Raw genomic sequence first — 18104 nt, 5'->3', positions numbered from 1 at the left:
GGGTAGAAAATTTCAGGACTCCAAAGATGGTCCCAACAATGGCTGGAGAATTCTCCCCCTTCATCCTGCACTGGTACATGACTGATTTGCAGGCCTGGATAGTTAGCAGCACCAAGGGTCTCTTCCAGCCTGGCTTTGTTTGTTCAATCAAAACCCAACATGGCTGTGCCGGGTGTGCCCTCCACCCCATGGCTACCTGGGCATGGTGCATTCCTTAGATTTGGCAGTGAGCTGCTACAACGTGCATCTCCACTGGGCTCTTGTTGGAGTGAGGTCAAAGGGGCTCCAGCTCCTCAAACTATTGAAGCAATCTCTTTGTGGAGTCAGACTTTCCATTAAAGGAAACACCTCTGCAACATGCAAGTGCCTCTCTGGCAAGAAGGTCCCAGGCTCATGTGACATGTCAGTGGATTCTACATGGCGCTGACCTGGATAATCAGACCAAGCATCACAGGAGCCAGTCAAAGGCTCCTCACCCCATCAGTGAGGCCTTCACTGGGCTCTCTGTATCATCACAAGCTGCCTTGCTGCATTGTATGTACACGATCCATTGCCTTTCCCAGCTGGAAGCAGGCGGGAGTAGGGCTCAGCTTATTTGTTTGCTTAGGGGACTACATTCTGCAAAAGGGCTTTCTTCCAAGACACCGTCTTGAAAACACTGTTTTATCTCTGAACCGACAGAATGGTTGGCTCATCAAATATTAATAAAAACTCAACCACTTCTTAAGAGGTTTTCTTTCAAGTCGTGGGGCTTGAGTGTGCCTCTAATATATGAGACAGGATCCCTGCCTTCCTCCTATTCTAACCTGCTTAAGGGACAACAAAGAAACGTTACTGGCAGCTGTTAACAAAGGAGTATTGGGGGAAAGCAAGTGTGGGGGACTGGGGCAGGATGGGCCCCATCTCCATCTTCTGTAGCATGTTCCCTTCTCTTTGCAATACACACTTCAAGGCTGCTGGGGCAGGGACAGGATGTCATGGCCTAACCCCAAGGAGATGGTTTGGACTAGCAAGCCTGGAGATTAAGAGCAATGGTTCGGAACATGGCAACTCTCAATCTTGAAGTAACCCATGCAGAACAGTACCCATCCACTAAGGCTGGCTGGAGGGGTGCCATTGAAAAGACACCTGACAAATGCCACCAGACAGCAAAGTTTGGGGAAAGTGAGAGAAGGAGAGAATTGGGGAAAAACGTGGTGGAATATGTATCTAAACCTTGGGACTGTAACCGCCTGTCTCCTTAACATTTTTTTGCAATATTAATCTGTTCTGGTTGCTTAGTCCAGGTTGCAGCAGGCCATCTCTCTGCCTGAGTAGTGACGAGAGAACTGCCATATCGAAGGTAATGGTCCCAGTCCCAGCTCAAGCAATGAAGACATATATTCTTAGAACGACACGTCCCTTGTAGATGACCCAAACAGGCATCTTCCTGGAAGTGGGGGTGTCACAGAGCAGGCCCTATGAGCGGCGTGATCTCCCTAGCACCCCCTAACGTGCCAAGTTAACTGTTTAGCACCCTCTGTCTCGCCCGCCACGTCTTGCTGTTATACATATATAAAGGAGGCTGCCTTACTGTTCTCTATGACACGGTGCTATGTTCGTACTGGCCCATATCCTCCAAGGAGTGACCCCATGCACCCCAGCCTTATGGGCTACGCATGCCTCCAGCCTCCCCTTTAGCACACCCCAAGCCTTGCTGATGTCCTGGACGTTGACTGGTCAGTTTGCTCTCCGCGCCCTGACGGGCGCTCTGGGCTTGCCACGTGACTGGCACCTCCCGTAGGCACTCTGACCTCGGACTTGCCACACAGCTGGTGCCTCCTGTAGGCACCCTGGCCTTGTCACTCAACCAGCATCCTGGCTAACGCCCCTGGGCTTGTCACGCAATCAGCGCCCTTACTGGTGCTCCCGAGCTTGTCATGCAACTCGTGCCCTTTTGCCAGTTCCCTTGTATTCGCTGGCCCACTCAGGCTGGCCCCTGAGCTGGCTCCTTTACGTTTCTCGCCGAGCTCACCCCTCCAGGCTTGTCTATACACTCGCCCAACTGAGTTTCTCCCCAGGTTTGCCCAGCTGGGCTCCCCAATAGCTTTGCCCCCTGCTGGGCTTCTCAATAGCTTTGCCCTCCCTGGGGCTTCTCAATGTAGAGGCAGCGCCCCACTGGGCCTGTCTCCCCACGCTGTCACCCACACAGGGGTTTCAATCGCCTGCACTTCCCGCGGTTGGTTACCCCACTGGGGTTTTCGTCGCCCGCGCTTCCCGTGGTACAGCACTCTCTACTGCGCTACTTATCTCGATAGTCACCCCACTGGGGTTGGGGGTCGAGACACCCCTCACAGCGCTCTCTGGGCCAGTCCCGCGCTCCACGCCCTCTCTGGGCTCAGGTGGCCCATAGCTGTGCCTGGCTCCCTGACCCTTCTTGGGGTCCTATGCCCTACTGGGCCAGTCCCGCCCTCACGGGCTGGGGTCTTAACCCCCACACGCAGCACCACACCGGCACCAAACAGCCATGCCTCCCAGGCACTGCTTGTTGTGCCCGTACAGGGCACCCAGGAGCCCCCAGACTACTAGGGAGCTCCCGTGAGGCCTCCTCACACCCCTACAGCCTCACCCAGTCCTCCGGTATAATAATGACCCAAAACCTAGAAACGTAAAGCCATAAACCAACCGGCTACAACACAAATAAGCCTCCTGGCTGGTCTTACATAAACAAAACACAAGCTATAAGCCAACCAGCTACAACATACAGATGCCCTGGCTACTCCTCATCTCCGTCAGGGCCTCTCCTCTCCATACCATTCTCCAGACTATCAGGCAGTAGGGCAACCAGGCTGGTTTACTCTACTTTGCTCTACAGCAGAGCTGTTACTGCTCTGGCCTCAGCCTCTTCTGTTTATATGGGCCAGGCCCAGCCCCTGGCAGTCAGCTGACCCAATCAGCTGCCCTAGCAACCGCCAGCTGTGTTGTCCTGTTGATTGGCAGCTAAGCCCTCTCACCAATATCAGTAGCAGGCACCCTAGTGTCTGCTACAGGGGGCTTGAACTGCTATATGCCTTTGTTGTCGATGTGATGTCCCCTAAGCTATTACTTTTTTTTTTTTAATTAAAAACTTGCTTGAATCTGCAACAAGTTTCCTGACAAGACTCTCTTCAGTCCCCTCTGGATTCTAATTGGACTTTAATTTGTGGAGCCATCATTTCTGGGGGATATTCACTGTTGCTGAGCACCCAGTTTCTCAAATGAAGTCAGTGGCCACTATGGCAACTAATTTCCCCTGAAAATCAGGGTCTTTTACCCACATTTTGAAAAAGGGACTCGTGATTTTTTTGTATCAGTTGTTAGGTGTCCATGCTGAGATGCCTTCCGCCTGATTTTCATGTGTGAAGAGTATCCAAACATCCCATTGATTCTAGGTAGAGGTGGGAGTGCTCAACACCTCTGAAAATCAGGCCCAAGGTGTGACAAGTTGTGCAACCCAAAATCAGAGAATAACTTTGTGTTTGTTTTCTTACTGTAGGTTTGCTTATGGGCTATGCATGCTGCTTTGTTATGGTAGCATCATTCAGGGCCACTGAACATTTATTGCAGGACCCTACCTACAGACTAAGCTGTGTGCGTTTTGGCTGGCAGCTTTGGTGGAAAACCAAGACAATATACTTCATGGGGGCAGGGGAGATAATTGTAAAAATAGAAGTAAAAATAGAGGTCAGTAGGGTTTTGACTTGATTTGCCCCATTTTGTACCATATAAAATGTGTTCGTACTCCAGGATTTTGTTTCCACATTGTTCCTACCTCCTGTTTTTCCAACCCCAGATGACATTTTCAGTGATATGCCAGAGTTTTTCCCTTTTTGTCTGAATCTTTTTGCATAGTTCTTTTGGAACCTCACAGGAAGAATTATTAACAACACACTTCAAGTTGTCTCAGAGAGGTCAAGCTCTCAGAGACCAGGTGCCCCTTGTCATACTGGCAGCATCATGGGACTGACTTGGAAATTCACTCAGAGTCTTGAACCAGCTCCCTCCTGGCCTGGCATCATTCCCTCCACATAGCACTGGTGAAAGACCATGAGAAAACAGCCAGTAAATAAGAACCTGTGTGCTGCTGAGTGAAACTGGGCTGAGGAAAAGCAATGTCAGATCCTTGTCAAGAGGGAATCGGTAGTGAATCATGGTGGAAGTGAACAAAAATCCTGATTGTGGCCAGTGTAAATCAACATAGCGCCATTGACTTCAATGCCAATTACTGCCAGCTGGGGATTGGACTTGCTAGACTGATCGATAGATAAAAGTGCATCTGTAGCATCAATCATGGGTTCAATAAGTGTAACAAAAAGTTGGAGAAAGTCAACTGAAAAAAAATGCCCCAATCAAACATCCCTAAGGCCTGGATAAAGAGATGAGCCATGCACCCTCCTTCAGAAAGCATGGATTTCTAGTTATTACCAATCTCTTAACAGAGAGGTGTCTCCTAACGTGAAGGTCAGTGAGCTCTTCTGGGATGCTCTTATAAATCATTGAGAGCCTGGAAAATATCCTCTGGTATTGTCATTCCCATCTTTCTCACATTTTCTTCTTAGTGGCCAGGCCCTTAAGGTCTCACTTGTGTGATGAGTCCCATTGATTTCAAGTGTCCCACAGGTTCGCAGAATGGCTGCAGTACTAATCCAAACTGCAGTGCTTGATATAAGGCACAGCTGGTTATTCCCCACAGTGCCATATCCTGCCTGGTGTTTGGTGCTCTCAGTCCTTCAACAGACACAGGCTTCATCCTAGCTCCAGTTTGCCATTCCTTTCCTTCCAAAGCTCGCTTTAGTTCCAGTCCTGAACTCTCTTTGTATCTGATCCGTGCCTCATTAGAGTCAATGGAAGGGATCCTAGGATAAAACTGCGGTCCTCATTGAGGTCTATGGCAAAATTCCCACTGACTTCAGTGGGATAGGGATCTCCTCTCCATTGTTTCAAAGCAGTTCTCAATCAAGCTCTCCATGCCGTCAATCCACCTACTTTGACTTGATGTTAAAAAGAAATGGAATGCTCTTCCCTGACACTAAACGCATTTCATCTTCTGCCTTATAACTGCTGGGAATAAATTCACAGATCCATAGATTTTTAAGGCTAGAGGGGACCCTTATATCATCTATAGATGATGAATAGAATCAATATGATGTATTCCAGTGACACTTTCTGATGGATGAGCGTCAGATGGTCCATTCATTGGGCACTCCTAGCATTGCCTGCAGCCAAACCACTGCAGTCAACTGGAATTAGGCAGTATTTGCTATGATGCCCCCCTGATTCAGCTGCTAAAGGAACAGGATGCAATTTAATGTTGGATTTTAAGGCTGAGATTTTGGTGTTCAGAACCATTAGGCAGCATCCCTGCCTGAATGATTTGTGCCTATATGCTTTTTTTTCAAGACACTCACGAAATAAAAACAAACATTTCTCAGAGTAGCACGTTCCCTAGAGCTGCTGATAGCTGGGACCAATTCTTAATTGGCACTTTTTTTTTTGTCTCTCCAGCAGTCTGTGCCAATTAAAAGGGATCTGCTATATTAGGCTGTTTTTAAATAACAATCACATCTGTATTAATATTTAAAAGGGGCTGTCACAGGTTTGAAATGTGCAGAAAAGCAAAGGGAGATGAGAAACAGGAGAGGTGCAAACTGCACTCATGCTCACACACGCCCATTTGTCTCAGTAGTGTGTAAACTTCAAAGGTGGTTGTATCCATTTAACTGCTGACTCTTTAGAGCATGTAGCCAAGATGCAAACTCCCAGCTTGAGACTTAAAAATGTAGTCATCTGAACAGCTGGCTTTATGGATCAGGACACCCATGAGGATCACAAAAGGAAAGTACCCAAACGGAGCCACCTGGAACGGCAAGGGAGCTGGCACCTGGCACAGCAGGTCCAGCCCCCAGGATGCCAATGGGAAGCTGCTACTTCCCACCTGTATACATCATATTGATTCTATTCATCATCTATACATGATATAAGGGTCCCCTCTAGCCTTAAAAATCTATGGATCTGTGAATTTATTCCCAGCAGTTATAAGGCATCCTGGTTTGAAGGTGGACCTGGCTTTGGGCGCCATGCTTTTAGAGACATGGTGTCAGATTCTGCCCTTGCTGACACCATTTTTCCAGCCTGGCCACACAGATAGATTTGCTGGGGTTAGCTCTGATTTCCACCAGGGGAAGAGGCCTTAGAATTGGATTAGCTTGGGGTGGGCTTGGGTTGCTTTTTTTATTTGTGTGCTTTTGTGAGATGAAAAGACAAAGACAGAAATCTGAGCACAGAGAGCACCACCAAGAGACATAGAGGGGGGAGAGAAATCAGAACTGAGATACAGGGTCTCCTGAGGATCTGGAAGCCAAAGGGAGATGAATTCCTGGAGCTGTCCAGACCTGGGTCATGGTTAATTGCATTTCAACCCCTGCATCCTGGACAAGCATCTCAACTCCTGCATCAGGGAGGGTATCGAGGAGGATTTGTGACTGGGTGGCCTAGTAGCACAGGCACCACATCATGGCAGAATGGGAAGGCACAATGCAGCCAAGCTGGGCAGTAACTCAAAATACAGCGTGCCAGCCTCACCTTCATCTTTAAGACCCTACCACCCATAAGAGGGGGTGGGGGGAGGAGACACAGATAGCCTAGATACCTAAAGCCACACAGGATGGGTGCCTCAGCCTAGCTGGTTAGGGAGACTGCTGCAGGTGAGAAATCTACTGTGGGGCTCTGAGCATTGCTTGGTGAAACGGAGGAAAGCTAGTTGGGGTTGATTGTCATGTGCAGCCTCCTCCCAGCACTCTGATGGCTTTCAGTCACTGGAAAGTCAAAGCAGGAATTAAGGATGCCAGTGTAAATGAGAATCTATCCCGCTCTATCTAGAGGGGAGGTGTAAGGAGAGAAAAGGGGCTCTGAGGCATTGCAGAGCCAGTAATGTCTGCCCCTATGAGAGAAGTTCTGTAGCTGGGATTTGGGTGGGGGCAGAAATGCCACTGTCTGGCATTGGTTTCTGCCTTCCTGAGTGATGAATAGGTGTAAGTGGCCGTGTAAAAGGGATTAGTGCCAGTTGAAGAGCAGCACAATTGGCACCCCAGTACTATCGCCCGAGGCACATGGCTTAGCATCATCTGTTAGGTTTTCATGGAGGAGCCCATGGCGGAAGCTCAAGTTCTGCCCAGCAGTTGCTGGTGGTTAGCTGTGTCATATTCATACCATCTTGGTGTGACTTACCTTAGCACTTGGGACCAGATCCTGGTCTGAATTCTGCCCACCACTTTCAGGTTTACACCAGCGTACCAGCGCTCAGGCTGTGGCCCTTGTGCTCTTTATTTTCGATGCCTTCCCCAGTGCCTACAGAACGGTGCCATCCCACCTGGTTTTTCCTCCTCTAAAAGCTGAATTTGCCTTATGTACAGTATCCACAGCATCCATAGTGCCAGGATGCTGTGATGCCATATGCTATCCCTCCTCTGCATGGCTGTGCTGCCTATTCCACTGTATCGCTGGCCAGCCATGAAGAGTGAAAGTAGCAGAGAAAGGGCCCTCAGGCCTTTCATGAAAGCAACAGAATAAATCTAATTTATTGACATAGGCAAATGCAGATAAAACTAAAACTGGAGTTAAAATAAATGCAAACCACACTGAGGTCTCACGTTATCAGCGCGGTAACATTTCCGTGACTATCTCGCACTTTCCCTGCCTGTTTTTGTCTTTGTAGCTTTCCCAGACAACTGGACCTTTGCTCTGAAGTGAAAATGAAAGCCGGGGAAATAAAAAAATAGCTGGAAATGAATTCTTCAGATCTCCTTCACGATGCATCGGCCCCATCTGCCAGTTCCCTCTGACAGGGAGTTGAGCGTGGGTGGGTGGCAGAAGTGAGGTTAAGGCAAGTTTTACAAAAAGAAGAGTGAGTTTCTACACCACTGGGAAATGAGGCTGGGCTGCTGGAGGCACTCTGCCTGGGCGCACGGCTCCAGGTGCCTCTGGGGAAAAGCGGGGTGGAGAGCAGCAGCCCCCAGCAGTCACAGATTTGTCTTCGCTTTACTTGGTGTGTCAGGGTAAATGGGAGCAAGCATGCAGGAGATGCTCAGATGCAGGTCAAGCTAATTAGGAGGTAGGGCAAGGCAGAGAGGGCAGGGGAAGAAACCGCTCTATTCTTCTGAATGCCTTCCCCTGCAAAAAAACATATTAATGGTACAAAATCAAACTCCTGGCAGGGTAGGAGTAAAATATCTGTTTGTCTGGCAGAGGCTTTCCCACTGATGGGAAACACCAGAGCATGATGTTGGATGGAAAGGCCCAGAGACTGTCTGGGCAGTATCCTGCTTCCCTGACATGCTCAATAGGTAGCCTTCTAGCTGTGCAAATGGCATTTCTGGCACTTACACAGAGTTTGTGATGATGTTGCTCCGCACATCAGATGTGCGAGATGGATGGTGTAAAAGACCTGTGAGGTGCTGGTTGTGGTAGCAGATGACAGTGGTTAAAAAGCCATTTCCTTTCCAGCCCCACTTCTCCTGCACTGTCTACAGTGAATGACCAGGGCTTCTCACCCATGCTTGTTGAACCTACACCCTCAGGCCTCATGTCTCATCCTAAAAGACCTGTCCCAGCTAAGCTAGGAGTGATGAGCTCAAGGCTAGAACCACTATTGGAGAAGCACTCTGTTAGGTGCTGCGCAGGAGGTCACACTGCATGAACGCCGCATTGCCTCTGGGTTGTCTGCTGAAAGTCACCTCCAGCTCCTCTCATGCCTTCTTACTAGCACCTGAGCAGAGCGCCTGCCTCAGAACGGCGCTGATTCCCTGTGCATGGGTTAAATTCTTGTCCCCCTAGCTTAATACGCTAGTTGCCCTAGCTGGGACCCTTGCATTCCCAAGCTATGGAGAGGGCTCGTAGCTTTGTGCAAATCTAAAAGCTCACCTGCCTATCCCACCATGAGCTACAACACCTGTCCCAGCTGGAACCTGGGCAGCCATGGCTCAGTCACTTAACTGCCTCCAGTTCCTCAGGCAGAGAGTGTCCTAGCACCTGAACTTTGCTCTGGGCTTGAAGTTGCTCATGCAAGCTTCTCTCTTGTACCTATCCTGATTGCTGCTTCCTAGTCCCCTGGATTTTGACTCTTGCCTCCTGGTTCCTAGTTGTAGCCTGGTGATTAGGCAGGAATTAGGCATTGTCTTCTGGCTTCCAGCCTGTGCCTGAGAGCCTGGCATTAGACTCCTAAACTTGCCCTGGTATATTGGATCTGCCTCTTACCCCTAGACTTAGTAGGTGCGTCCAGATATGCAGGCATGTGCGGTTTGTGGCATCATAAACTTCTTTGTGATGCCACAAACTGCATGTGTTGCATGTTAAACTGTGTGCAGCACTGCTAATTTGCAGCATGGGGGCAAAAAAAAAACCCCGGAAAAAAAGCAGCACAAAGCACAAATGCAGAGACAGGGAAGCAGGCTGCCCAGGGCTGCCTTCTCCCCCATATCTGCACATGGCGAAGCCCAAGACTGCCCTGGGCTGGTGCATCCCTGTCTCCATGTGGGGGGGGGGCACAGTGTGCCTCAGCTCAGGGACTCCCCTATCTCGATGTGCCTCAGCCTGGGCCCTGGGCTACCTATTCCCTCATCTCCATGTGTCGCTCCCCAGCTGGGCACAAGGTGCCTCAGCACAAGGGCTGCCTGCCCGCTATACCCAGCTATCTCCTCCCTACCCCCTGCAGCACACGGAGCCTGAGTTGGAGCCAGGAGGAACTGGGCACGGCCGTCAACAAAGGGCACATGTGGAGGCATGTGCTGTGGTACAAAGTAGCGGCACAAATTCATACCGCTGCAATCACACACCCCTGCTCATCTGGATCAGCCAGTGTGTCCAACTGTTGCCCTCCCATTCACGACCTCTGCCTGACTCCAGATCACCCATGGAAGCCCCAACTATAGCCACTCAACCGAGCAACCCCGGTTTCCCTGTCACTTGGGCTGTCGAGGGCTGATCTGCAGACCGTGCTACATTTTTACAGCTAAGCGTGTGGCATGCCAGAGCATTTGCAGAGCACTTGTTTTGCCTTTCATTGGGCTACTGAAATCAGCAGTGGACACTCCTTGGACAAAGGTCAGAGGGATTGAACAGGATTAAAATGGAAAACTGACCTTTTATAGCAGGAGAAACAGTGACATTGAAAAACAACATCCAGTTTCATTTGCTTGTGATAAAAGGAGGGGCAAGAAAGAATCAGCCAAAAACTCCACTTGCTGCATAACAGCTGCTCCTATAAGCTCACAATGGTGCTTGAATGAGTCTGATGCTTGGGTGAGTATATTGTAAAGCCAGGGCCTTTCCAGTAAGGAATCCACAAGATCAGGCTAAGTGGGCTTTGGCTTATTAATCCAAAAGACAAATTCACTGACAACAGGTACAGAATTTGGCCCTGGCCTTGTATAGCTTCAGACCAGAAGTAGTTCTGCTGGCAACAGTGGAACTGCATTGATATGCGGTTCACATGCAATACAAATCAGGCTCCCCTGTGATTTTGAGCAGTTGATGGCACATCTAGGTGGACTTCTAATATATGGCTTCCACTGGAAATACCAAGTCTCATATCTCGAGTGTTGCCAAATACCATATTTATAAATGGGCTGGAATCAGGGGCCTCAGAAGACTTCCACTCATCTTCCTGAGATAAATGATTTGGTCCTAGCTTCCAGGCTTTCCCAGCACTTAAGTGAACCCAACTTCCAAAACATCTTTGGTGCCTATTTTTTCATGCTTTGTACTGCTATCAAAAAGATGGGTGTTAATGATGGATACTGAACAGAAACTTCTAACATTCCTTTTAAGCTTTCTTAAAAATAAGAGAGATCTGAGTAAATATGACACGGGCAATTTGTCTTTTAAAAAAGGAAGACTTTTTTTTTTTAAGGAAGCAGCCATTTTTTGGAGTCAATAGGCCCTTCAACAGTATCTTCTTTGAGCTGAGGACAAATCTCTCAGTTAGGACAGTCCTCAGCTTCCCTGCATGGAGGGTCAAAGGGAAGACTTCTTGACCAGTCTTTCTTGTTTTCCTTTCTGTGTAAGAGAAAGTGGGAGATGCAAAGACCTAATTTAGCAGTCTTTAATCTAACTTATTCCAAACCACGCTTGTCACTTCCTTCATGTGCTCCCGAAGGATGATAGCCTGATTTCACAGAAGGAAAAGCCTTAAGCAAATCTTGTCACACAAGAAAATTGATTTTTCAAAACTGACTTTTACAAGATTACTGCTTTTTCCTCCTCATCTTTCTTCTATATCATTCCCTTACAGTCTCATGAGGCAGTTTCAGATCTAAAGAAATTAGAGATAATGTGTCTAAGTTGAAAACGTAAAAGGGGGAAAAAAACACACCCCTTTCAATCCCTCCACTCCCTTCTCCTTCCTCTGCTTGGCACTGCCCTATACATTTGTATTGTGAAGTGTCAAGAACAAATCCTGTAATCTCTTGCTGAAACACATATGCCCATTGCCCATTACCCCAGGGACTCTGGCAGGAAGTGATCTCAGCCCGAGTCTCAGGGTCCAAATCCTAGTGATGTCATTAGCAGGAGCAGCGGGGTCCAGCGGTGAAGACCCATAAGACACGGGTCCTATTCTTGGCTTGTCCATCAAACAAGAAATTGCTCTGGACAAGTCCCTTCTCTTTTCACCATTTCTTGTTTCTCTACATTCCTGTTGTCCATCTCTTACAGTTTATCTATACAGGCCTAGCCCAATGGCTGGGGTCTCCAGGCATTACACCAAGATGATAATGATGGTGAAGATGATGGTAATAATAAACTTTGAAAATAAGGTCACAACTATCTGTGCCAACTATGTTCCCCAGAAGGGGTGGTAAAGCCAATTCTACCCTGACTGCATGCCCTAGGTGTATAGTGCTGGGTGAGACAAGCCCACATGCGAATATGTGCAGCTCCAATAGAGTTATGTCAGTCAGTGAGAGGCAGTGGTCAGCAGGGCAAATAACATGCTGGCATGCATCAACCATTGCATCTCGTGTAAAACTAAGGAAGTGATACTCTCACTGTACTCGGCACTGGTGAGACCGCAGCTGGAGTACTGCGTCCAGTTCTGGGCGCCGCACTTCAACAAGGATGTGGAAAAACTTGAGGGGGTCCAGAGAAGAGCCACCTGTATGATCAGGGACTTGCAAGACAAGCCATATGAGGAAAGGCTGAGGGACCTGGGCCTCTTTAGCCTAATGAGGAGGTTGAGAGGGGACTTGATAGCAGCTTACCGCTATATCAAAGGAGCTTGGTGAACAACTGTTCACCAGGGCACCCCCAGGGAAGACCAGGACCAATGGATACAAACTCCTGGAAGGCTGCTTCATGCTTTATACCAGGAAAACCTCCTTCAGTCAGGGTGTCCAGACTGTGGAATAAACCCCCTCCAGTGGTGGTGCAGTCACCTACTCTGGAGGTTTTCAAGAGGAGACTGGACAGTCACCTCGCTGGGGTCACCTAACCCCAGTTGTCTTCCTGCCTAGAGCAGGGGGGCTGGACCCAATGATCTGCAAGGTCCCTCCCAGCCCCTAACATCGATGAATCTACATGCGACACATTGACACATTTGGCTCTTACTCTTACAGGATAAACAATGATTAGTCCCATTAAACTCAATGGAGTTACTCCTATGAGTAAGTACAGCATAAGTAAGAGTTACAGAATGAGGTCAAAGATTATTTGCCTCGGGAGTTTTCTCCAGTACTTGTAAAAGTTCACAATGGGGGATGATGCCATGACATTTAGGATGAGATGTCCAACCATTGCACAATCTCTGTCCCCCCCCCGCCCACACACACACACACACACACACACACACACACACAATGTCCCAGCATCACTAAGCTGCTGTGCAGGGTTATCATACAGCTTCCAAAAGGTGTCCAGGAGTCACACTCATAGTTTGTGAGACAAAATGTATGAACCCCTATATTAAAACCAAGATTACATTTCAGTTAGCAAGATAGGCGACAAACTCATGGAGGTGTCTCCTGGTTGGCCCTCAGGCACTACTGGCATTATGGCTACTTGCTTACTGCCCTATGCCAGATCACTTCTATTGCATTTCCACTATACAGCACAGGTGTAGTTACTGCCTTGGTATCAGACTTGGCAGAGGTAGCAGAGTCCTGGGTCAGAGAGGAGACTCCAGTACAGGGAAAAAATGGTGACAGGTAGGCAGGGGAAAGAGGAAAAGAGTCAAACTAGGGACTTCACAATTGCTGTTGATTTTATACAGTCATGGCCAGTCATATAAAGCCCTAAAAAAACTTGAATTCTCTCTCACTACATTTTGCTTGCTCCTTCTATGAGGTTTCCTCCTCATTCTCAATCATGAGACAACTCAATGTGTTTTGTAAAAGAAAAGATTGAACAAGGTTGTATTCAGACAGCTTCAAATATGCTAAGCTTTTTTGTTTCTGTGGTATAAATAATTAATCCCCTCACAGCTGCTGAGTTGAAATTAGACTTCAGTTTGAGATGGCTCCAAATCACGGTATGTTGTACAGTGGGGGTGCAGAATGGGGGATGGAGAAAGGAGGAGGAGATGGAAGGGGATGGGGATCAGAGCAGTAGAGTTTTTCACCACTGAGCTGTCTCCAACACACCTAACAGTCACAAGGTATCAAAATCCTGCCTGCTCCAAAATGGAGCAGAAACAGATGCGTGCTGTTTTAGGAGACACACCTGGCTATGGTGTCTCTCTGATGAGCTTTACTTCTTGGTTCCCTATGAGCGTGTGTACATGAGATGCTACAGCTACAGTGACGGGCACGAACTGTGACACTACCAGTAGTGCACAGTAGCTCATTGCTACTGCACAGTAGGGTCAGAAACACGCCATGCAGCGCCAGGACTGCGCAGTACCAACTGCGCAGTCGGGCACCCTTGTCTATGCGCCCACGATGTTGTTGCGTCTAGGCTTCCATCGTTTCAAGACTAAGTTTGAATGAAAGAAAGCATTTGTTTCCATCTATTCCTTTTTGTTTCAATCTATTTACTTCCTCAGCACAAGTATTTCTGGGCCGCTGTCTCTGTTGATGTAAATCAGTGGAGCCTTGTTGACTGCTGGCAGAGAATTTGACCCTTCCCTTCATATAAGATTCTGTATAACCATTCTACGGACAAACCCATTGAAATGTTCATGATGCAACATAAGCTAATAAAATTCCTACAATATTTTGGACTATTTTGAAGCATCGTGGAACAGCAGTGAGCAAACACTGCTGACTGGATCCCAATCTCACCGATACCGAGATAAACCTGGAGTAACTCCATTAGCTTCTGCTCACCCAGTTGCTAAGTGGAGCACACAAGCATCACTAACATCCTCTGTGTGTGACTGTTGTTAGAGGCAGATGAGAGGGCTCAGCTTGCCATATGCATGCTGTTGACTTGTGGATCTAGCTCTCTGCTTGGGCAAATATCACACTGCCCTGCTCTAACTGGCTAGTCTGCTTGGGTCAGTCTTGAAACACTTTGTAAATAATGAATCGTATAAAAAAGCAAAAGAAAAAGGCTTACACAGCAGATGGACCTTCTGCTTGCAAACAGAATTTCTCTGCAGCCGTCATGTTCTGAAATGGGTCAGCGAGCTGGTAGTTTCCACTCAAGATGCTGGTGACCAAAAATAAGGCTATACCGGGCAATATCCTCAGCTGATGGAAAGTGATATGGCTTCACTACATCAGTTTACACCAAATGATGCTCTGGCCCTGCTGTGCAGAAACTGAAATTTTGTGGGCTGGATTCTTACCTTATAACAGGAGGTCTTCAGGTCCTAAGATCCTCTCTCAGCTTTCACTCTGTTGGTTGTACTCTGGCAACTATCTATCAAAGACAGTGACAAGCATAAAGACAAAATAATTCAAAATGTCAGATTTGCATTATCGAGTCATAGGGGTGGGGACCTCTTATTTGCTTTTAAGCACCAGGCAGGTCAACAGGAAAAAGACATAATAATCCAAGAAAAGACAAATATTAATCTGTCCAAGATCTGATTATGCTATCCAAATGTTTCATTTGCCCCCAGTAAGGATCCAGGCTCATCTGAGAAGTAGCATCTCTAATTGGGTCCAAATTGATCACAGAGACGCATGTCTGAATGTAAGGTCTTCCTATGCTTGTTGATAACAGAAGCACTACAGAGGCAGAGCTCTCCATTCCTGGATGGGAGGAGTTGCTGTTTGCAGCAGTCAACAGCATTTCAGGTTTGCTCTGTAAGACTCAGCCTGTTTTGTGGAAAAGGCCCCAAATGCAAGATCTCATAGCAAACAGCAGTCTCCTAGAAGAGGTACTCATTTGGGACTTCAGTGGTAAAGTAAAAAATAATAGCTCTAGTGATTCTACAAGAAAGCTTGGTGACAGATTCAGAGATCTAGGACCTGAGGAGATACCCATAACAGTGACAAGTGGGAGAGAAAAGGGAAAGTGTGAGATCAGCAAACTCGGGACACTAGATTTCAAAAAGACAGATTTCATCTGACTGAAGGAGTTAATAGGCATGGTGTCATGGGAGGATAGACTGAAGGATAAAAGTGCCCAGGAGGACTGGGAGCTTCCAAAAGGCACGGTACTGGAAGCCCGACAAGAAACTTTCCTGACACAATAGAAGCACAAGAAGAATGGCAAGAGACCAATGTAGCTACACAAGGAGCTTTTAAATAGCCTCAAATGCAAAAAGAAAGCATACAGGCAATGGAAGAATGGGCAGGTCACCAAGGATGGATACCAGGAAATAGCAAGAGCCTGCAGCAACAAAATCAGGAAGGCAAAGACAAAAAATAAGCTGCACCTGGCAAAGGAGGTTCAAGACAACAAGAAGAGGGTTTATAAGTATGCTGGCCAGAAAAGAAGGACTGAGGGAGCTGTGGGTCCTCTGTTAACAAGCTGGGGGAACTCCTAACCAAAGATGGTGGAGCTACCCAACAGCTCCTTTGCTTCCGTCTTCACAAAAAAATCAAGCTCCAGCCAGACACCTAATAGAGATTACCTGGATAAGGAAAGGGGCAAGCTGAGGGAAGAGATAACAAAAGAGACCATCAGAGCTTCTGTTGGGCCTGAATGAACGCAAGTCAGCAGGGCCAGATAAGCTTCAGCCCAGATTTAAGATCCCTAAACAATGATCTTCATGAAGTCATGGGAGACGGGGCAGGTACCAGATGATTAGGAAAGTACCAACGTAGTGCCTCTCTTTAAAAAAGGCAAAAGTGGGGAACTACGGACAGGTTCGTCTCACCTGAATACCTGGGAAGTTGTTGCAGCATATCATTAGGGAGGCTATTTGCAAGTATCTGGAGGAGGAAAAGCTGATGGCAAGCAACGGACATGGATTTACTAGATACAAACCCTGCCAAACAAACCTGACCTCCTTTGACAAAGTAACTACTTGGGTAGATGAAGAGTGCTGTGGATACAGTGTATCTAGACTTCAGCAAGGATTGTGACAAAGTCTCTCACAACCTTCTCCTAAACAAATCGGAGAAATGCGGCCTAGATAAAACTCCTACAAGGTGGATAGATAACTGGCTCAGTGGCCACACGCAAAGGGTAACGATTAACGGGTCCATGTCAGAATGGCAGAAGATTTTGAGAGGATTCCCACAATTTGGACGCTGGCATAGAAAGCTTCTTGAGCAAAGTTGCAGGTGACACAAAACTGGGAAGGATTGCAAACATGGTGGAGGATGTGAGTGCAATTCAAAAGGAATTTGACAGCTTGGAAAGTTGGACTAGAGCTAACAGGATGAAGTTCAATGTGGACATATGCAATCTGGTACACCTTGGGAGGAATAATCAAAAACACAAATATAAAATGGGGTCACCTGGCTGGATGGCAGCTCCACAGAAAAGGATTTGGTATTCTTGGTAGATGATAGACTCAATATGAGTCTACAGTGTGACACAGCTGTGCAAAAGGTGAATGTGGTTTTGGGATGCATCCATAGAAGCATTAGGTACAAGACACAGGAGATGATTGTGCCTCCCTACACAGCACTGGTTAGGTCTCGTCTGGAGTAGTGTATGCAGTTCTGGGCTCCACATTTTTAAAAGGATGTGGAGAAATTAGGGTCCAGAGGCAGGCAACAAAGATAATAAAGGACTTGGAAGGCAAGTCATATGAAGAGAGACTGAAGGAGCTAGGCATGTTCAGCTGGAGGTGCTTAAGAAGAGACATGATAGCAGTCTTCAAATACTTGAAGAGCTGCCCTAAAGAAAAGGGAAAGCACCTTTTTTCCCTTGCTGCAGAGAGGAGGATGTGGACCAGTGGCTTGAAGTTGCAGCAAAGTGAGTTTATCTTGGATATTCAGAAAAAAAAAAAATGCTCACTGTGAGAATAGTGAGGCACTGGAACAGACTGCCTAGGGAAGGTGTGGACTCTCCATCACTGGAGGTGTTCAAGAAGAGGTTGGATAGACACTGGTCGGGGACAGTCTAGGCATAGCTGCGCCTGTGCTCCACTATCGGTATTTCCCATGCTTTTGGGCTTTGCTGGTTGTCCCTGCCTCCCCCCTGCTTTTCTGCTACATGTATCAAGGTGTTTTTAAACCTCTGTCAGCAGCATTGTGTGTTGCCTACAGCCACAGCTGGGGACTTTGACTGGGCTGTGCCAATGCTCCTGCTAGGACTAAAGCTGGAGGTACTTGGCTGGAGGATCTTGCCCCTCCACTCAGGGTCAGACCAATCCTCATATTTGGGGTCAGGAAGGAATTTTATCCCACAGTCAGATTGGTACAATCTGTGGGGGTTTTTGCCTTCCTCTCTAGCAGGGGCATAGCCCTCTACCCAGGATCTCTTGGGCATATATTGACAACAGTTCATAGAAGCAGGACATGGGTTGTTGTGGCTCCCCTGCGGTAGGTCAGGGTATTAGAGCTGTGTTGTGTCAGGGCTGATGGTAGTCTTATGTAGAGTTTAGATTATGGCTTGTATGGGATGGGTTGGATAGGGATGATCCTGCCTCAAGCAGGGGGTTGGGCTGGATGACCTCTGGAGGTCCCTTCCAGACCTACTTGTCTGATTCTATGATATGTATTTGGAGGAGCTGGGGGGGGGGGGGGGTT

The 18104-nt window shown here is 47.7% G+C and overlaps 1 protein-coding gene across 1 annotated transcript in view; it reads left to right on the top strand.

Moving 5' to 3' along the window:
- KIRREL3 (kin of IRRE like 3 (Drosophila)) overlaps window positions 1-18104 on the top strand; it is a 420743-nt gene that overhangs the window by 222067 nt on the left and 180572 nt on the right. The window lies entirely within an intron of this gene.

Source organism: Gavialis gangeticus, unplaced genomic scaffold (assembly GCF_001723915.1).
Source record: "Gavialis gangeticus isolate Ggan-Ray unplaced genomic scaffold, GavGan_comp1, whole genome shotgun sequence".
Lineage (NCBI taxonomy): Eukaryota > Metazoa > Chordata > Crocodylia > Gavialidae > Gavialis > Gavialis gangeticus.
Note: the sequence above shows the minus strand (reverse complement) of the source record. Positions and strands in the feature narration are given on the sequence as shown.